The sequence below is a fragment of the Limanda limanda genome, chromosome 20 (assembly GCF_963576545.1).
Source record: "Limanda limanda chromosome 20, fLimLim1.1, whole genome shotgun sequence".
NCBI lineage: Eukaryota > Metazoa > Chordata > Actinopteri > Pleuronectiformes > Pleuronectidae > Limanda > Limanda limanda.
In genome coordinates, this window is record NC_083655.1 from 20779806 (window position 1) to 20802953 (window position 23148).

The 23148-nt window shown below is 40.7% G+C and overlaps 1 non-coding gene across 1 annotated transcript; it reads left to right on the forward strand.

Annotated features, from left to right (window-relative positions):
* The first annotated feature begins 18510 nt into the window (after positions 1–18510).
* trnal-uaa (transfer RNA leucine (anticodon UAA)) lies at positions 18511–18593 on the forward strand. The gene has a single exon. It is a non-coding gene; the product is annotated as a tRNA-Leu (tRNA).
* Positions 18594–23148: the final 4555 nt, after the last annotated feature.

Consider the following 23148-nt stretch of genomic DNA (forward strand, 5'->3'; position numbering starts at 1 on the left):
AAAGTTAATCCGAGCTAGCAATTAAAAAACTTCCTCCTAATGAGCAACTGTGCGCACTTTGCCTCCTTGACTTTGTCATCGCTCACATTGAATCAGTCTTGTTTTGGGGCGTGGAACAAAAGAAAGCAAAGAACACAAACCTGACTGGTTCTGTAATGCCAATTAAATACGCTTAAACATTGTGTGAGAAGAAAGCCGAGGGACGTGTGATGTTATATTTTGGCTGTTATCCTTGTGAGCTGCAGACCTGACAAACAACAAAAGTTAAACGCAGAAGAAAGTAGAGAAAAGAAAGTGGAAGAATATAAATGAGAGTCATTAGAAAAGTGTTTACTGCCTTAAATTCAAGTCACAGCAAGACTTGAACAGACTCTTTTTCGTCTGCTTGTTTTTGTGTGTAAGGATTTTTCTTAGCAGATATTATGACACAATGCCAAAACATTGGGTGACAACAACATGTGAATCCCCATTAGTGTTTTATTAACAACAAAGGCAAGTGATGATCCTGACTGACAGTTTGTCAAAATCGCCTGTTTTCTTTGTTTTATTAACCTTCCATTGCATGAATTCTTACTTACATTCTAAAACTATCTTGATTTGTCTTTATTACTGTGCTTAAATAATGGAAATATAAAACAATTTAAAGGTGTAAATGGTTGGTGAGTAGCTCTCACTGTGCATGAAAATAGCCAGATGTTCGCAAGCGAGTCCCGGAGAAGTCATCTACTAGCAGTTCTGAAGCAGTTTGCCTTCATGTGTTTTGGGGGCATTGCTTTGACGAGAGGGCTGACGGAAGGGGTTGGTTGAATCAGTTGCATTTTTGTACAATGCAGCCTGCAGCCTCCAGCTTTACCAATCCTGGCTGTAAAGTTATACAATCAGTCACCAATATGCTCAATGTTAGCTCAAACAGAAAACACAGCTACCCAAAATATCAGGAAACTGTACTTTGGAAACTCTGCTTCAATTCCTTGATCATTTACACATAAAATGAAGATCTAAACTGTATATAAAGTCATGAATGCAGTCGTCTGTGGTGTGGTGTAGTGGTTCAACTGAAGCCAGGCATGGTTTCTGTTCTCGGATATATTCCATAAGCACAGGAGGTAAACTGGAGTATAAATACTCACTGTTGCTGCTCAGCAGCTCGGCCTTTACTGCCATGCCTGGCAGGTCTGATGAGCAACAGCACCTTGAACTTGCAATGAGATCCCAGCCATCCTCCTCTTTATTTACTGTGTTTGATTGTTGTCAATCGCAACACACAGCGACCAGTTCTCATGACTGTATGTCTGTGTATTAGCACCAAGAACAGGTTGACACAGAATGGGCCTGTGATCATGCCAATGAAGATTCTGTAGGTGTGTCTGTCCTCATGGAAAATAGATCTGAAGACGGGTGTTTGAGACATGTCACTCCCTACCAGTGTTTGATGCACAATGTGTTGGAATTAAATGTCACTTCTTGAATTCAATGATTATGAATAATTTACCAATTAATTAAAATGAAATACTAATTTTATGTAAGTATTATGTCTTCCGAGAACACATCTGACTTTCAAGTCCTATAAACTTATTTGCAGAAGAATTTATGGTTGCCTTCGAAAAGGTTTCAACGGAAGGTTTTTCGGTTTAGTTAAGGTTAATTTCAGGCAAGGTCTGGATCTACAGCAATTCTGGTGCTTCGGTGAGACTTGACTTTGACATTTAATGTCTGCAGAGTAGACAACTTGCACACTGGCATGCAGGCATGACTACAGTACATGACTGGTCATATGATTTGTGCTTTGTTGCATTCGTATACATTCAAGACATTAAAATGCTTGCCCGGATGGAGACCATATCGATATGGATGTAGCCTTAGTTTTAGATATACCAGCACAGTAACGGTTTTAAATTAGAATTAAAAGACATTTAATTTCAAGTCATTCACAAGGCCACTATTTGGGAAAGCTATAGGTCCTTTATAGTGTTTGGACAAAAATATCTTTGTTTTATTTTCTGAAACACTCATCAAACTTAATAAATAGTCCCAGAAGGTATAAGTCCATTAACAATTGTTCTGAGGCTTTGGCTGCCCTTTGCTATCCATGTAAATATTAATGGCAGAAAAAATGAAAACAGAGAACTAATAAATATTTAATCTGTACTGCTTCATTATAATTATTTTTTAAGTGTTGGGTCTCGTCGTATTTTTCCAAAAATCAATTTAGCAGGTACAATAAAAAAGCAGGAATCAGTGTGTGGATCCTCCAACAATATCCTCCCTCACAGTTATTGTTCAGACTGGGACCGAAGTGTGAGCTGGTCCTGTCCACCCACCGATTAGCCCTGACCACAGCCAAGATGTACAGTTATTGCCATGGCTATCTGGGGCTCCCCTATGGGCTGTTTCATTAGATGGACTCATATCAGGCCCCAGAGATTCTCAGGGCAAATAACCTCTCTCTCTCTCTCTCTCTCTCTCTCTCTCTCTCTCTCTCTCTCTCTCTCTCTCTCTCTCTCTCTCTCTCTCTATACATCATTATGATCATGACTGTATATATAGTTTAGTGTAAATAGTTTTAACTGTAATCATAATCAAATACAAAATTGGGAATAGTCGGTCTGTCTCTCTTAATTTACAATAGATGTGAATTAGACTTTATTAAATTATTCTGTTTTCACAATGTGGCCCGAGACATAACAGTGTAGCGTACCCTCAGAAGAAAAAAAGAAAGGAACTGCCTGGGAATATATAAGGAAAATACTATCGCATTACATCTAGGAAAAGGACAATTATTATGTGTGGTAATCAATAACAAGATATTTAATGAATACTTAGAATATTAAATTATGAAAATAAATTGATTTCCAAGATATAGCAAAGAAACACTCATTAATTAACAAAGGGAATGAATATGGATCATTTTTGACCCACATTCTGCATTAGAAGGGGTTGGCATATCTTGTTTGATAAAGGGTTAGGTAAATAATGAATTTTAGCTACCAACATTATACCCACAACCAACCACTGAGCTTCAATCTTTCTCACCTGACTGCCTGACACACAGCAGACACAGGGAACATGCTGCCAGCAAAACCACAAAGCATAGTGTCCAAAACCAGCTCGGCTCCGAGCTTTCAGCCAGTTTGTTTCATTATCGCCCTCCCACCTCTTTGTCTCCCCCCCTCTCTCTCTTGCTCTCGGCCTTTGGTCTCCAGCAGTGTTGGACAGTCTGTCTGCTCTGAAGTCTTCATTAGCACTGCTGGCCTGCCAAGCAGCAGACGGGACAAATGGCTATTTGAGATTCTGTGCTCCTCTCCCTCCACCCACATGCGCCTCCTTCCTCCTCCTCCAAACAAATCTCCCCCTCTCCCAAAACTTTTCCTCCCACTGCTCCAAACTCTCTGTTCCTGCAGTGTTTTCCTTCATCCTTCTGCCTGTTTTGCACCTCCTTCTTCTTCCTCCGTGTTACTGCCAACCATTCAGTCTGTTTCCTCTTCCTCTACTTGCTACCTGGGGACAGGAGAGGACGGTGCTGAGCAGAACATCATGCTGTTCTGATCTGGTCGGGGACCAGTCAGCAATGCAGGCTGGTGTGTGCCATTTGGTCGCCACAGTGCCCAGCAGCAGGGGTTCCTGGACAAACAATCACCCAGAGATCTGGGAGGCCCTTGAACAGCTCAATAAAAGTGTGCATCACACTGAGCGACATGGAGCTCACTGCAACACTCACACACGCTCACACAGAGACACAGCTACTGACACATACACTTTGTCAGTCCTGTTCGTGAGGACTTTTCACTGCCTGCATTCATCCCCGAAAACACGCACTGTATACATAATTGTACTTTATATAACTTGATGTTATCAAATACATAGAAATGTATAACACTTGAACACAGTGGAACAATACAGGATATAACCACTATATGATTTAATTTTCTGACTTTATAGTGAGGTCATGATAATGTCTTATTTTTAATTTCAGCTCATGCCTATCGTCGAATAGGGTGCAAAGACATCTGGAAAATAGATTTTTGGAAAATGCATCATTTTCTGTCTTCATTGTGACTTCTTAATGGCGTCACTGATCATATGACATCATGTGATGGGGATAAATTATCTAATCAACAGCTTAAGCTCTCTGTTATTTGAAGAGATATCAGAACATGTGTTTTCATATTTGTGCTGAGCGACATGGTCTTTGATCTGATACAATAATGACAAGCACACACAGGGGTAAAAACCACACCTTGCTTGGGCAGCTTAGCTGTGTAAAAAATATGAATACGTCGATCCACAGATTCTGTAATGCGCTCTGAACAGATTAAAACAGCATCTGAGTTTTTGCAGTATTTGCCTCCAAACTGTCTCTTAGTTTACACAACTACAACAAATGTAAAACCCCTTCTTCTCATGACCAAAAGAAGACAATTCAAACATTTCCTTCAGCATTAGAATAATCCAGGTGATTGTTGTCTGCACAGTATGAGCAGGAGCCAGCTGAAGCAGCAAGAGATTTACATAATACAAATGTGTAAAAACCTTAACAAACATGTAGTCTACTTAGTTTTAAGCTTAACACCTAATATTCATTCTCCATAACTTGCCCCTGTGATGCCTCTAAATGTGTAGAGATGCCTCCTAATGTAGCACGTGTGCCACTATACCCTTCCATTCATCAGCCCCTGATGACCCAGTGGACACACTGAACTGTTAATCCATATACTCGGGTGATTTTGCTGAGCGAGATCAATGCACTGCAGACTTAGAACATAACCAAATAATATAGATAATCCAAAGCAAAGACATTTACAAATTTTACGGATATAACATCACGGATGTGTCAAATATCTACTGGTGTTGTGTCAAGTATGATGGTTCCATATGGAACAGAAATCAGTTGTTTACTGAGCTGTGTTGAATCGAAGTGGAAGCCCAATTAGAAGCCCACAGCGCTTTGTCATAATGTATGTCATATTATACATTACAAACACTATGGTATTATACATGATTTAGCTTTGGCCTGATCTCTTAAATGCCCCCCCCCCTCTCAGTGGACCTGTCTCTATCCATCTATCGCCACCAGGGCTTTCTCCTCCGGTTCCACCCCTCCCCCCTTCATCTTACTTCTCTCCAGCCTTGCATCCTTTTTCATCAAATGCAATACATGTCGTCCACTGTTCCCACCAGCGCTGCCACCCCCACCCCCCCAGCTGTGCTATGCAGTAAGTAATGCGATCGTGTTAACCCCCGCTGAGTGCGTCAACGTGGGTGAGACATGCTGGCTTCGTGTCATCGCCCCCACCCCCCAACCTCCCTCTGCTGTCTGCCTGCAGGCCACCGATGCCCTATGCACCGCAGGTGAGCTGTCATTGCCTATCTGAGCTGCCTGACACACTGGCCTGCCAAGAATAGACTCTACTCCACTGTTTGCAAATCACACACTTGGACAAACACATGAACATTCACACCTGCCTGCACTGGTAAAGTGCACCTACTTCATTGGGCTTTCTGATGTATTGTTATCGGTAAGACCTCTCTGTGAGAAATGTCCCATGTTTTGATTAAATTAATCAAAAGATGAAAATATATATTAAAAGTATTTGCTATTAACATGAATATTATATATAAATGAGTATTGAATATGCTATAACAACGTAGAAACAGATATCAAACATCTTATTAAAACACACACACACACCAAAAGCTAATATTTTGTATTTTGATGGTGGATGCAATAGCTTTTATTGAACTTCTCTCATCATATTGGAGTTTGTTTACTTTGCAAAAACTCATAAGATGGAAGTTAGAGCTCATCAGATATCTTTCACATGTTTTACCCTTCTCAATATTCAAACTTATTGTAATGTTTCCCAGTGTTATTCAGTATCAATTCCATTTTAAATTTTTACCCTTTTTGTAATGAATTTTGAATACCCTTGGTGTTTGATGGCTACTACACTGAAATATCACTCAAACCTAACAAACTGTGACAAGCTTTCAGACGCACACAAGAGACAAACCCCTGGATGTTTTCCTCCTTACACTGAGCTGAAATGCCTTCTACTGTATAATCAAGACGAAGGCAAGAGTCCAACCTTCAAAGAGCAAAGCAATCACAGCTCCCCTTAAGGCCTGTTACGGCTATAGGTCAACAGTCCAGCTCAGTTCCCAACAACAGGAAATACATGGCTTTATTTTGTTGACTGAGTGGTGGCTGTGTGTGTGTCTCGCCCTTTATGTGTCTGTGTGTGTGTGTGTGTGTGTGTGTGTGTGTGTGTGTGTGTGTGTGCGTGTGTGTGTGTGTGTGTGTGTGTATGTGTGTGTGTGCAGTTGTGGTGGGGGTGAGAGGTGAGAGAGAGAGAAAGAAATGGAGAGAAAGGCAGACAGACAAACCCAGGTGCTGACCCTGACTGTGACTGACCTTTCTCTCCCAGTGAGTTAGGAAACATCGCTATCAATGGGTGCCCCTCTATATCCCCCTGTCCCTGTCCCCATGTAGTCCACATAACAATAAACTCAGACTAACCACAGATTGTTTACTTATATTGCTATGCAACCTTCAGATTAAAATGTACACACCTATGCCAGTGCACAACAAGCATCAAGTGGCCAATGCACAACAATCACCTGAAGTAAGAGGTATTCTTCTCATCCATTCCCTTGGTTAATGACTGGGGTTGGTTTAGGCAGTCAAGGTGCCTACTTAGATTTCTGTTCAGGCACTATACCCCTGTATTTATAGAAATGTAATGCATTTTATTCTTGAGGTTGAAGATTGCCACTGCTTTGCCCACTTAGCTGTCCTTTATCATGTTTTTATCGAATGCATGCAACTACATTAACTGTGGTAATTTGTTTGATTTATTGCATAGTTGTTTTTCTAATTTATATATGATTTGTGTTTTTTTTTTGTCTTAAATCTTTTTTTTTAATTTTACTGACATCTGACTTGCTTATGGCTGCCAATTCTCCAGATTTTACCCAGAAGTCATGTCTGAAAACAGCTTGAGATATTCCCTCTGGTCAACTGTGGCTGCAGTTGACATTAATATGAGAATCTGCATTTATATTGGCACATTCAAAAATAAAACAAGTCATATTAGGGTTTTTTCCCCCACCCTCTACATTGTTACTGCTAGTCTACCTGATTCAGAGTATCATTTTAGACAGGATCTTGTGCACAAAGTGCTATGTGTTGCTAAAACTGTTTTCCACTCACAGGAATTACAATTCATACGCCATTCGATACTACCACTCAAAATCAGGACACCATCATGTTTATAATTACTTTTATTCTTTGCAGTTTCTTGACAACACAACTTCTCACTGCAGTGCTGTGTTCCAGCTGAATGGAGAAGCTTTTACAGATCAATCTTTTGATCCAATTGAAAGTCTAAACCACTAATAGCAAGTATGTGGGTGAGTCATGGGTGCATGTATGTATATAAGCAAAATTAGTAATTAGCATTTTTACAATGTCAGTGCAGTTTTCTGGAACAAAATCCAGAAGCTATGCAGTTATTACTTTGGCTCCCTGTTAATAAACACATTTCCTTTGCATGGCTTCCTGCTTGAGGAACATCATTTACTTTAAACTTCGTCACATGATTATTATGGGAAAATATAATGCGAATACTGCAAAGGTGTGAAATGTATTATGTAGTTTGTATTAAAATATTTTACATTCAGACATTTTTCTTGCCAACCAGTGGTGATTTATCACTCTGAGTGGGTCACATTAATTATAAAGATGTTGATGACTGACTTACATCCTATTATCCAATATCAAACCCATGTATGTGCCTGACTGATGTATTTTTCTTTATTCCCTCTATTTTCTCTCCTCTCTCCCTTTGAGGCTTAGAAAATAAAAGTTATTTCATTGTTAAAGCCACAGACAATTTGTTTGACAACGTCAATCTGTGCAGTGCCGCAGAGGAGAGAATTATTTCTACTTATCACTCCTGTGATATCCCTCCCTCCCAGCCTTGCTTAATTCTTTCGTTTATTTCCCCTTCCCTTCCCCTCTACTCATTTGGCATTAACATATAACTGCTGTGAGCCCTGCCATAAACACAACGGGAGGCTCACTGTGTGTGTTTGTGTGTGTGCCGCTGTGTAAGCCAGGGTGCCTTTGATCCGATAAAAACCTCAAATTTGGATGGTTGAAAGAGTTTATATACTTTTTTTTTCCTTTTCCAACATTTATTTGCTTTTATTCTGATTTCCATATATGTTCAGCTTCATTCCTCTGTTGGAGACGAACAGCTGAGCCTCACGATGTGGACCAAGCCAACACTACGAGAAGGAAATGTTTTGACAATTGGCGTTGTCAAATTTGGTTTGAGATTTCTTCGTAGCCTTGTGCGGCAGACCATTAGATTAAGACTCTGCTTGTGAAAATCCTTTTCACTCCTGGTATGATTGATGTTCTATTTCAAAGTAAAGCAACAACAAACAACTTTTCACACAGTGAGGGCTTTTGAATAGCTCTCCATTCATCACTGGGATGCTTGGCCTTTTACGTTAGAGCCACAAACAGCCTGAGAATTTAAAATGTTTTCAGACTCAGTTATCAAACAAGCATTTTATTATAAAACCTTTTTTCTTTTGATTTGAATCAAATTGATTTGAAGCATTTGCTTTAAAGTAGTTTTTTTGTTGAATACACTGAGTAGAAACAATATACAACAGCCTTCAAGAAATCCTTCTTATTTCCAACAATGAGAGAACTGCTATAAAAACAGAAGGAAAGGGAAAGTTAAAATGTGCAGAAATAATAAACTGAATATACAATTTATCTACACTGCCATTTATACTACAACAATACATGTTGATACACATACACTATACCTGATGAAATATGATGCTAACTGGATTGCATTTTCCAAAGTATCAAACAAAATTATAATCTTCTGCGTGCCAAAAAAAACGGGTGTGGGCAAATTAAACCATTTATAGCATTTAGGGGAAGACTGAGAATGTACGACTCAAATTTCAAGTACAATGAGACTAAGGAGTCTGTTAACATGACACCACCTTGTTCATGTAGTAGGACAAACTGGAAAGTGTCTGTTGGCCTAATACAATGTGTACACTGATGAGCGAAACCATTATGACTACACACAAATGAAGCAGATAATGGTGATTATCTCATAATAACAGCACAGGTCATGGTCTGGGCAATATTAGACAGTAAGTGAACAGTTGGTTTCGCTGCTAATATCTTGATGCCATGCACAACAAGGCACCTTCAGAGGTCTTGTAGAGTCCTTGGCAGTGTTGGTAATTCATTCCTGCTGTCTAAATGTGGACAGAATACTGGAGACATTAGAACCTAATCATTCCCCTGCTTGATGGCCAATTGCAGATAAGTGTGCGTCATGCTAGGGTGCTAGTGCACTATAGCTGCTTTTAGACACAGCAGGGGATCCCCACTGGATTCAACACAAGTGAGTGAAACCACGCTACAGAGGCATAAATGAAAAATAAAAAGGAAACAAATATCTTCCGTGGAAAAAGCAGTGTCACACACACACAGAAGACACAGACGAACATGTAAAGAGAGGAGGATTTGTTGGTGTTGTGAACGCGTCTCTGCAGAAAACCTCCCGCTGTGTTGTGCATGTGTGAAAGGCAAAATTCTGGGTAAACTCTGGAGCCAATTCTCCGGCTTTTACCTAGAGGTCTAGTCTGAAAACTGCTTCCGAGTAGGTTGTTCTATGTGAATTTCATTTTTAAGTATATAGCAATATGTGAGATATTAAGATGCTTACATTTCATGTGGACAAAGAGTCAAACGTTGTGAATCGCATGAAAAATTCAATGGAGTAACTAAAGTAATGACTAAAGTAAAAACCAAAGTAGTGAAACTCACTAAAAGCAGAATTGAGGAGATTGAAAAATATGGACTGTTGAAACATATCAATATCTTTGTTACCAGACAGGGTAATATATTCCCAGAATACATGAAGGGGGAGCACCTTCCTGTGACTATCACTGTCCCAGCAGTATTAAATAATGGTAGGCTATAGTGCCTGAACTTCATCCTATAATAAATAAATGCAGAGTTTAGTGTACATGTCTTCTGCTATTATTCAAAGAAAACTGATAAATTAACTACTGAAACTTATTTATGAACTGAAAGGTGCGGAGGGTAAATGAGAACTACAGAGAGACGACAAAGTGAAGACATGTAGGAAGTGCATCTTCCCTCTAATGGACCTGCCTATTTTCATGTAATTAGCTCAAAGCATGTGCATGCAGAGGCAGGGATAAGGATGGTGATATTGAATAACTGATACAGATATGATTGCCTCAGTTAAAAAAGTGTGCATCGCACACAATGTGGGATAAACTTGAGATGCATTTTATTAAACTATCTGTAAATCTAATTTATTTACATATAATCATAAGTAAAGGTACAATGTATTTATTATTTAAAATGGTGACAAACAATGTGCTAGTTGTATTTAGATTAATCAGATTAATAACTTCTCACATGCTGCCTCATCTGCAGCGCTGTCGGTGACCAATTTTTCTTTTAGCCAAGTATTGCCCAAATTGGACTGGAGTTCAGACACGTCTGAGATTATCATGGAGGAAGAAGATGTTCCACCGAATTGCTACAAATATATGGCAACAGTTCATATTTCAAGACAAATGGACAATTTCTAAAAATGCATGCAAATTGAAAAATATGCCATGCTGCCATAATGTATAAAGGCAGGACAACTAAGTTACTTACAAGTAGTCTTGAAGTCTGAAGCAGGGTGTGAGTACAGATGTTTGCCACCTTCTTCTTCTTTGATAGCGATGCTATAAGTAGGACCTTAGCAAGTAGACAGATGTATAAATTACTGCATCTATATTTCTTGCCCCACTGGCTAACAACTGTTCTTTCGTACGTGCTGAGGCTAACAGTGTTTTAGTTAACACAAGCTTCCAATACTTCCTTCATATCTTGGAACCAAGGTAACTAATATCAAACATGAATCTATTCCCTACCCTTGCTGACAAAGTGAGCCAAGAGAAAGCCGTGGAGCAATGCCCAACAAGTTGCAACGATAGTTGATGGCTTTGTGTATTACACCATTGATGTGTAAGGGACGTCAGCACACACAACACTGAGTAGGTTTTGCAAACAAGCGAATTGAACACAAGGAATAATCTAGCAGCTGTTGGACATTCACCAGGTGGAACAGTCAACGCTTGTCTTTCTGTAGTTTAATGCAACATCTGCAGATGGACTCACAACACATTCAAATGCATGAGATGCAAGAATGAACGCAAGGCTATGGGAATATTGTTGTTTTACACCTTCTGGTGAAGTCACATTATCTAATCTGAAACACAAACTGAATTCCATACTGCCTTCACCTTGAAACAACTAGAGTTCTCCAGACCAGTCCTTGGAGGTGCTGATAAATCTCTGCATTCTTACTTCTCACACAAAGAAGGATTTGGTCACAGTAATTCAGCATAATACAAAGGATATATACATTTCTATAACACTTGGTGCAGAGATGGACCCAATGTGCGCTGCGTCATGCACACACTAAACGCTGCCTTAAAAAATCTCTCAAGGTCGATATATTATTAGAGCCTCTGGCAAAAGTGAAAAAGATCCTGGCTTTTTTTACAGAGGCACAAAAGCAACTGAAGTTCCAAATGCAAGACTTGTTTCACCTGCCAAACTACAAGCCTGTCCATGACATCTCACCAAGATGGAACAATTCTCTTGACATGTTGGAGCATTTTTTGGGGGGGATTATCAACCAGCCGAGTTGAACACACTGCTGTCAAGGCAGATAAAGACGGGAGACAGCATAGCCAGCCAGACAGAGGACAACATGGCACTGATCCAAGAGGTCATCAAGTTAATGTTAACTCTGAGAGTGTCAACTACTCTCCTCAGTGAGCAAATAATTCCCTACCATCTCAATTATCCCAATCCAGCTAAAAAATAATTTCTATTCAGATGACAGTATCTACGGGTAATTTCTTAGACGAAAAAGCAATTCAGAAAATACTTTGATGGTTGCGACACATAACCCCAAGGCCTCAGGGCTTGATTCATGTCTTTAAGTCAAGCTTTTCTGAAGGACAACACCAAGGACATGAAAATAATGAAGATAAAAGCAGAGATGGTGAGAATGGAGGGAGAACTCTGTATAACATCTCTCTCTCATATCTGTTATTTTAATATACCTTAGTCTTAGGAGCGGAGAATGTGCCAGCCAATCAGGGAGCAGACACAAGAGGGGGCCGTAACAGTGACCAATAGTAACCGGAAATAGGTTCCAGGGAAAGGTTTCAAACCTCACTGTGAAGGACTCTGGAAGACTGAGTTCAGGAAGCTGTCCTTTGTCCTCAGGATAAAGGAGACATGTGGTCAGGCTTTGGATACACATGTAGCCCCAACTATTGTTCACCGACTGTAGGTCAATGCATGAGATAAGATGTGCGTATCATCCACAAATCACACGTGCGCAAAATGGACCTGGAGGGCCTCCAGAAGAAGCACGTCACTCACAGTGTTTCAAATATGCCATGAAATCACCTGTGCTGTGTTTGTGTAAAGGGTGTCCTGTTTGTCTGACTGGTGAGTGCTCTTCCATTCACTGGGAAAAAAACAGCTTTTGACCAACAACAAGCATTTGTTATTTGTGTGGGAGGCAGGGCAGCAGCGTTGTTTTACCCTGCCCACTTACAGTCACAACAAATTTTTCCCTTGTAGAAAAGCCAACCTGTGACGTGCTGTTTGTGTATTTAAAAACTGCATTTTCCCAGTGCCAAGGCCCCCATGCTGAGTTAAATGAAGGCATTTATTCTCCAACTGAATCGGGCCTGGAGATATGCTTTCATTAGGACTGCGATTAGCATAGTGCTTGTTACTGCTGGGCCTGTTAGTGAAACAGAGCTGTATGTCTGTCTCTACATGTCCCCTCATTACAAACAACATAGAAATCAACTGTAGATTGTTCTACATTCCCCCTATACTTCACAAACTCACTGCACACACACACACACACACACACACACTGATGTGGGTGTTTGAGAATTGGTGATAAGACGGGACTGTCATCCAAAAATCACAAGTGTACAAAGGTATCACGAGAAGCCATCTCCAGAGGACACGTTGTTTCATCGATGTGAGTGAGAGAGGCTGCTCCTGTTGGGGGATTAACATATGAAAAACAAACGCTACATTCTGCAGATGTGACAGGAATCCACCTGTGCTGTGTCTGTCTTAAAGGGTTCCTGTTTGTTTGCCTGGTGAGTGTACTTCCATTCAGTGGGAATGTCAGTCTTATGACTACAAAAAGCATTTGCACACTTTTTTTCAGTTCCGTCACCATACCTTCTGACAGTCACAAGAAAAAATGTCCCTTGTAGAGCCAACCTGTGCCGTGCCATTTGTGTATTCAAAAACTGCATTTTCCTAGTGCCAGAGCCCCCATGCTGAGTTAAATGAAGGCATTTATTCTCCAACTGAATCGGGCCTGGAGATATGCTTTCATTAGGACTGCGATTAGCATAGGGCTTGTCAGTGCTGGGCCTGTTAGTGAAACAGAGCTGTATGTCTGTCTCTACATGTCCCCTCATTACAAACAACATGGAAATCCACTGTAGAATGGAATTATGTGCATCACAGTAAGAACATAGAGGTTAGATTTGGAAAACAATTTAATGGCTTGAAGAATGAGGTCCACTTTTAATGTGCTTGAGCATAAGGTAATAGGAGAGAGATTTTTTAATGTTGGGTCTTTTCATCTCCCGTGTGCTGTGGCAGTTACTAGGAAACACAGATGACAGGTCAAAAAGTTCAGTGAAAATATTTTTTGAAAAAGGTGCAGTAAGACTCTCAAAGCAGAAAACAGAACACGTGTAAAGCTACATGATGATTTTTGGCCTTTATTCATGCCGTCTTTCAATCGTTTTTTAAGCATAGAACCACTTTGGGTAAAGATGGAGTATACTAGAGTAATGTTCCCCTTTTCAAGTTGGTACAAAGAAACAAAGAAGGTCTAAAATAAACGGTCTATTTATGCCTGTAAGCATTTCGATTATTTTTGAATGTGAGGGAATATTGTAATATCATGATTCAAGACAAGCTCTGACCTCCAACATCGTCTGTATTTATATAGCTCTTTTCTACTCTTGATGACCACTAAAGTGCTTTACAGTACAGTTTTTTGCCATTAACACAGTGCACGGCCAGACAGCGGCTCTTCTTCCTCAGCCGGCTGCATAGGCTCCACACGGACTCCAGGATTCTCTGCAACTTCTATAGGTGCACCACAGAGAGCATCCTGACTGGCTGCATCACCGCCTGGTACAGCAGCTGCACCGCCCTGAACCAATAGGCCTTACAGAGGGTGGTGAAGTCTGCCCAGCACATCACCAGGACGGCGCTACCATCCATGGAGGACCTCTACACCCAGCGGTGTAGGAGGAAGAGCAACTGGATTATTAAAGACCCCTTTCACCCCAGCCATAAACATTTTTGCCTGCTGCCGTCAGGCTGAAGGTACCGCACCGTAGACCCCTTTAGTCTGCATTTTGAGTAGACCAACAGGTCTACTGATGATGCAATCTCTTCTGCCCTCCACGTTGCCCTCACTCACCTGGACAAGACAGACTCATTTGGAAGGATGCTGTTCATAGACTTCAGTTCAACATTAGCAGCTGATTTGGAAACTGGACCAGCTGGGCCTGTACACCTCACTCTGCAACTGGCTGCTGGACTTCCTCACTGGTATACCAGAGTCTGTGAGGATCAGCAATAAGAAATTGGGCACCATCAAACTGACCACAGGGGCCCCCAAGGGCTGAGGGCTCAGTCCCCTCCTGTTCACCCTGCTGATCCACGACTGTGCACAAACCTATATCACCAACCACTTTGGACAAATTTGCTGATGACATGACAGTTGTTACTGGCCACGTGGTGCACGGATAACAACATCTCCCTAAATTTATGAAATCGACATTGCTATCGTCGATAACAATCGAGATTTTGCCCACACTCAACATCCCCACTGACCATCAATGGCACCGCTGTGGAACGCTTCAACAGCATCAAATTTCTGGAGATGCCCATTTCACAGGACTCTCCAGGAAGGCAGTGCCTGTATTTCCTCCATAAGCTTGAGAGAGTAAGAGCAACATCACCAATCATGTGCACCTTCTACCGAGGCACAGTCAAAGGCATCCTGACCAGCTGCATCACCGTGTGGTTTGGGAGCTGCACAGCCGCCAACCGTAGCCTGATGCTGTATGTTCTGTCTACTTCTATGTCTACACCGGGGATCAGAGAGTAACATGATTTCAATCATCTTGTCTCGTACATATGGCAGAATTGACAATAAAGTTGACTTCGATCTTGATCTCTGCGTGAGACTCAAGGCTTTGTTCAAGAATCGAAGATTGTGGAAAATACCGGTGTTAGTAGGAGGAATGTATGGAATAACACCAACATCTTTGGTCCTGCTACATCTACATTGAGTCTTTTTGTCCATTATGGGTCTAAGAATTTTATAGAACAAATCTACATAGTCCTAATTTCAGGGAGTTTCAGTTGGGGGCTTCTGTTGATTTAACACTGTCTTTCCATCGATCATACTCTGAGATGGATTACAAGATCTCTGCATTAGTTATATTCATGGTAACAACTCCGATTCAGCTCATTGAGTGTTTTACCTCATGGCCCATTGGCTTTTCAGACTTGATATCATGATAGTGAACACTTCACTCACGTAACAGTATCTGTGAGTTCACAGGGGCAAGGTCTGCAGTTCATAAGATTGATTTCCCATCTGATCTGGATGGTGGATCATGATCCTGCTGGTTGCTGACCATAGACTATGATTGCAGCAGGACTTGTTATCATCAATGCTGCTAAAACCTTAATCCTGATGATGTTTTCCTACACTTGACATCTATTGCACTTCTGTCCGTCCTGGGAGAGGGATCCCTCACATGTGGCTCTCTCTGAGGTTTCTACGTATTTTTACCCTTTGAAACCACCAACAGTATTCCTAGATCTGGCCGCCCAGCAAAACCGAGCAATCACAGACGAAGGGCCTTGTCAGACAGGTAACCAAGAGCCCAATGGTCACTATGAATTCTATCCAGGGTTCCTTTTTGATTGATTGATTTAAATCAGTGTTCATTTATGCTACTTCTGGGTGTCTTATTTTCTAAACAATTTGAGTTACTGATTTTACCAAGTATTATACAGCTCTTTAAGTAACATTTAATCTGCGGAACAACGTTCAAGTTAATCTTTAGCTCAGTCTCATTGGATTCATTCATTGTCTCAAAGGAGTAAAAAAAAATATATATGACCATTTCATCATCTTACATAGAGCAGATGTCCTAGCCGACTGCATTTAGTATTGATGTGTTCCTTCTCCTCAAATATATCAAAATGAGACTTTCTAAGTTGTTCCCAGGCCACGGAAGCGGCAGGATTTTTTATTGTCTCAGAGAACTGGCACTATACATTGATTCAACCCTGCCTGAGAGCTCTCCTGATGCATTTAGATTTCCCTGTGCTTTCTGCTGGGCTTCTCAAACTCACATCACTCTCTCATTTGTCATTTCTCTCAAACGTACACACAGCTTTTAGTACTGTGGTTAGACGGTTAGAAAGTTTGCACATATTCCAGGCTATCATTCACCTTTTATTGAACCTGCAGTGTTTAAGTTTCCTCACAGTATATTGGAAGCACATTGTTTGTCCCCCCTTCCCACCTCTCAGTTGGTCAAGGCCTCACCCGGCACCGTCATTTATCTTGATGAGCTGTCTACCTTAAAGAAGCATCTCTTTGGAGGCTGGGGTAAGTGACAGCTGTAAAGCAACCACAGGTGTCAAAGAAGCCGGCAGCAAATACAGTCAGTGTGCATTCAATAGCAGCACTGAGTTTCAAGTTTTGAGTTTCTTTCTCTTCTTACTTTCCTTCTATGTAGCTGTTGTTAACTCCTTTGTGTGGCAACTATTGTGTTGTTATAGTACTGCTAAAAAATATAGTTTTATATTCATTTAGTTTTCTCTACCATCAATTGTAAATGCTTGTAACAGTATTTTCCGCTACAATACATGCATGTGGCGGGTTCTATAAAATAAAATAGAAAATAAGGTGTGGTTAAAGTTTAAATCTTCCAAAGAAAGTATTGACTGATAGATTGTAAGGGTCATCAAGACTAGAAAAACTATCCTGTCCTCATCCTGTCCTTAAGGATTAAGACTGAAGGCTCCAGTATGCTTCTACGTTCTCCGTTTCTCGGAGAGGGCTCCACAGGGGTCCAAGAGTCTTTTTGATATTTACTTCTCCGACCACTTTACGTCGAAAAAAATTCACCGCCAAACCCATAGGCGGCGCAACGGAAGACGAGCTCAGAGAAGCCTACCCCAATTATCGGAAGAAGAAGTCCACTTGTGTTTATATTTCTCTGTCAGCCTGCCTCCCACACACTGAACCATGGCAACTAACAGAACTAAATAAAGTGACACCCAGCGGGTCAAGATGCTGATGTTATCGTTTCTTAGCGCAGCGGTTCCCCGGTCTTGTTTCCGAACTGTGTTGCTGATTCCACAGCTTGAATCTGCTTGAGGCTACATGTAGCTAGCAGCTACACGGAACTAGCTCCCCTCCAGCTTCCACACACAGTCAGCAGGGACTCCCGACACTAACAACTACTATCCAGTGTTTGCTTCTAACCTGACGGTATTATAGAAACAGTGTCATGATAGAAGTGGAATTAAAGTCGTGACGGCGGGTTCTTGCACTGTTACCACCGCAGTTAGCATGGTGGCTAGCCCGCTAGCTTAGCCTGCTAGCGCCGTTTTGAAAGCTTGTTATAACCGTCTGTGACCGTACACACATGCCGTCAGTGCTCTGACGAGCCACCGTCAGCCGGACAACTCCGCTGGCTTAACACACACGTCACATTAATCGTAGAATCGTAGTTGTGTTTGAGTTTGATGCTACATGGAAGTAAACAGGAAGTTTGAGGTCCGGAAATGACGTCGAACAGAAATGACGTCGTACGGAAATGATGTCGTTCGCGGACCAATCACAGCCAAGAGCTGTCCGTCGCTCTCCAACATGAAGACGGAGAAGGGAGAAAAATCAGACCTGTACGAAAAGCTGTCTGAAGCCCTCGGAGAGGGCGTTCCACGACGGATAGGGCGGTCTTATCTGTCCGTTTTTTCAAAAACGGAGAACCGTAAATTGGCCTTGACTTCAGCCTCCTGATTTAATTATTTCTTTCACCCAAAACCCCATGCAACACAAAGCCACATTGTGAATGTTTGAAGTTACTTGTTTTCAGGTAATAACGAGTACTATTGAATATTTGAAAAAGTTCTACAATGGCTTTTCTTTGTCTCCAAAGGAAGCTGACTGAATTATAGTAAATGTGCAGAATCAGCATTGGTTTTGGTTGAAAACTTCAAATCTGAAGAGGGATAAAGTCCTGCTACGTTATAGTAAGAATAAGTAAACCTACAGGACCAGGATGGCCGAGTGGTTAAGGCGTTGGACTTAAGATCCAATGGACGTATGTCTGCGTGGGATCGAACCCCACTCCTGGTAAAATCTTTGAACTCTTGCACTGCAGTGGCCACTCTGCTATCATATTAAAGGCAGAAGCAAGCAAATATGGGAAGCTCCCATATCAACCCAGCTAATCAGAAGTTAACAATCTAGTCCAGGTCAGACCTAGATTTGTTGTTGTTGTCTCCCTTTCGGCTGGACTCAGATATGCAGGTTTACCCTTCTTTGCCTCTACTTAAGGCAGTGACTCAGGGGCTAATGTTTGAAGAATAGTTTGGCCACCCATCTTGCTGCTTCACACTGGCCAGCACTACAATATCAGCAAAACAGATAAATCCAGTTCTTAGGGTAACATACCTGCCATGCTTTAGCCATTCCTTGAGTTTCTGTCCATAAAAATAGAAAGTAGAGTAGGTGACAAGATGAGTTCAGCAACAAAGGCTACATGGCCGAAGCACCCTTCTCCAGACACACCAATGAATCAAGGATGACTGTTCTTGCTTACTGGGAAGTCCTCCTCAGTCGTCTTTTTACACACATTTAACTTGAAACCTTTCCAATTATTTCTGAAAAGGACTTAGAATTGAACATCCTGTACCAACTAGCATGAATAACTTAACTTTTACTGTTGCTTTAGTCGCAGAGCACATTGATGTGTGGCAGGTTCAGTGCAGACTAAACAGTATCAAGAGGAGGCTGTTGCGTATATGTTAGTGCATTTTGTATTTTGCCATATAATTTCATTTTATTTTACATAATGTTATTCTATTTTCACATTGTCAATAAAAGTCATTAAGCACCATTTGCTTTTAATCTGCTCTGTGAATCCACTGACATGACAATGAAGTCTTGTTTATTTCACAGATGATTGCGAGCAGAAGCCTCTTGATTTGGTCAGTGTGCTGCTTTACCTGAGTTGTGACTGACAGAAGGCAGGTCATGAATCATTCATTTACTATGTATCACAGAACATTTAAAATAAGGAATTGGACAAGTGTAAGTGAATTAGAAATCCACTTCTGTCTCTTTAAGTGTTTTTAACTGAACAGATTAATATGCGCCCTTTTTTGTTTTTTTTAGTTGTGACTTTGTCACAGCATCAGCTGAGTTAGAGTAGATGCATTGATTATAGTGTATAAGCTCTTCTGTATTAGCCTGCTCAGTGTATGTGCTTGTATCTTAGAGATGTAAAAAATACCATTTTACTTATATTCACTCTGACATGTATCCAAAGCCATCCACTTCCCAGACTGAAGAATCAGATAGCTGCTGTGGTGCAGCAGTGAACTCCTCCAGACCTCTGAACCTTCCGTCTCTTCTCTTTTACCTCACAGTATAGAATGCCTGAAGGATATGACGCCACTGCGCCCAGTGATATTTTGTTTTATTCCACAGGTAGAAAAACAGGAACTGGAGGGCAGGCAAATACATTTCATGAGTCAGTGAATATGAGCAATTACTACTGTCAACAGAGCACACTCACAGAATGAACTCAGGTGGACGGACAATAACCTTTTTCCTCTGAGTTTTAGTTTTCAGTGGTGGAGTGAATGCTGGAGCCTCTACTTTCTAACAAATCTATAAACCTCAACACTGAGGAGGTGTTCAGTTGAGTTTTATTGAGTGGCTTTTACTGAAGCTTTTTCCCTGTAGATGGATTCTCAAACTTCAGTGTACCCTGAGACAAGTGTTGGACAAATTGGGGTTTTCTTCAGGGTTGCCTTTATACAAATATCAAAGAAGAGGGTAAAATAAAAAAGTAATGAACATTGGATCAACAAGGCAATCAAATAAATATTTTATTACGATTTACTTTTTCAAAAAAGTGGTTGTGGCTGAGGGGTAGAGTGGTTGTCCTCCAACCTGAAGGTCCGCAGTTTGATCCCAAGTCTTTCCCATCTGCATGGCGAAGTGTCCTTGTGTAAGATGTTGATGCCCCTCATAGAACAAGAAAGTGCTGGTAATAGCTGGTGTGTCTGAATGGGTGAATGTAGAACTATACTGTAAAGAGCTTTGAGTGGTCATCAAGACTAGAAAAGTGCTATACAAATACAAAACCCTGTCTTTACCTTGTGATTTTGGACTGTACTTTTAACGCTATACCAAAGTTTCAACTTTTAAGATCGGTTTATGACATTTAAAGTTAAATCTCATTTTGAGATGCACTAATATTCTGTGCATCCAATGCATTAATAGTCTTAGCCACAGTTCAGAACTCAAGTAAATTAGGTGCTCAACACTGCAAACTGACATTTACCACAGACGAGTCCCAATGTAAAGTGTTATTTTATACACAGAATACCGTTGATGTCACCCGATGTGCTGTAGTTCATTTAAGAAGTTTTTAAGGACTGGCTCTCTGCTTTTCTCTGTTAATTGTATGACTCTCATTTGCTGTTGTCGGGAGACACAGGAGCAGCATAGAGCATGCAGTACATTTTCTAAAGAAAACTCTTTTGCAGACAACTAATCATGGGGAGAGGAAAATCAAATCAGCACAGACATAGCAATAATGCAGTGGTGAAATGGGACCAAAAGTGTATCAACTTCTTATATGTATATAAATATATATATTTTGTTGTTGTCAAACGTTAAACCTTGATGGCAGGGCGGCTGTGGCTAGTAGGTAGTGTGGGTCGTTGTCTGACCAGAAGATTGGGGGTTTGATCTCTGTCTCCCCCTTTCAGCATGCCCAAGGGCCAGATACTGAACCCCAAATTGCCATAGCTGTGCCGTAAAGCATGAATGATGTGTGATATAGAAAGTGCTGCACATAGAAGCTCTGTATGATTACGTGTGTGAATGGCAAAACTGTACTGTAAACCACTTTGAGAGGTCATCGAGACATTAAGTGCTAAATGAATGCAGACAATTTACCAAAATTTGTATTTACTTGTGGATAACAAAGGCTGTTTGCTATATAACATGGATTAATCTCAAATGTTCATATCCCTGTCCCTATGTCTTTCTTAGCATTTAATTAGAGATGGTAACAAAACATAGTGTGATGCAGCATTTGCATATTTAAAAGTTGAATTAACAAGTGAAACTGATCTCTGCAAAGAAAATAAGTGTGATGATGATCCTATCAGTTGGCATGTCTTAAGCACTGTGAGTGGAGATGGATACCAGTGCAACTATGAATGGGCTTCATTACAGATTCTTTAGAGCGAGAATGTGCCTTTAGGAAACCCAGCTCTGTGTCTCCTCTTTGCCTCAGTGCTGACTGAAACAGCCTTGGGATGCGCCTCGATTCTTCAATGCTGTTCAATAGCCCGAACACAAAATGAAGGACAAGAAGGAGCTGATTGTAACAACCAAGATTATGGCATTATTGTTTCTGAATCACTTGGAATACAATTGGCTTTTCTAAGCTTCATGCTGCTTTTCATTCACAGTGTAGGGTTCCACACAAAAGGATGACCGGGGCCTTGTCAGTTACAGGTGAACAAAATAAGAAAAGAAAGATAGGAGTGGTTTGTTTTTAAATATCACTCGATCTACAGGTTTTTAGTACACTACGTGGTGTTCTCTAATACACGTTTCCTCCTTACTGCTATGAAACTGCAGTATCATCTCAGCAATTTGAAATGACCTCTTCAACAAATGTTTTTAATATGTCAATTGCAAAAAATAGTCAGGCAAGATTTGAAATCTGCAGTGAGCAAAATAAAAAGAGAAAAATACAACAAATCCTTCTCTGCCCCAATAGAAACTGAAGGCATTCTGATTTGATCAAGCAAACATTTTATTTATCCTGTAATTAAAGTGATTTCATTAAATGAAGGAATCTTTGGCTCCAATGCTAATGATCCTGTGTTGAGGAATTTTATGAGACAAACAGGTGAAGGGGGCAATACCAAAATATTAAATCACTGAAGGAGAAAAAGAAAACAAATAGCTAACACATTTATTCACAGGATGTGATTCAATTTGCATGCTGATTTCAAAAGTGATTACTCCCATGGCACAAACCACTAAAGAAGTAGCGAACTTAGTGAAAAAAAAAATAGTTTCCAGCTTAGAGACTTTGACACATTGTAATAAATAAGTTCAATCACAGGTCCCAGCCGCACACACAAACACACACACACACACACACACACACACACACACACACACACACACACACACACACAAACACACACACACACACACACACACTCAACACCAAACATGTCCATTGCTTTGTGGGTGTAACATGGCTGCAGTAGAAATAGAGATGGCAGATGGGAATCGAGTCAAAGCCATGATGTCCACAGCCTGGACCTCAGCAGGAGCTCCTCCATGCTTAATGGCACATTATTTCAGAAAAATGCTTGTGGGCGTGAAGTATATATGATGAAGGCATACACACAACCTGACAAGAGATCCGGAACAAAAAAAAGAAAAATATTTAAATCAATATGAAAAATAATCTACAGGAAGACAGTAGATATTGTGAGTATTCTCACCATATCTTTTAAGGCGTTGTGTAAGGCAGCAGACCTGCAAATATAATGCATATGTTGCCAATATCACGACTGTTTTTAATTGAGGGTTACTGTGTGACAGAGTAAAATTATGGTCCATGGAAACAAAAAAGGTCTTTCAG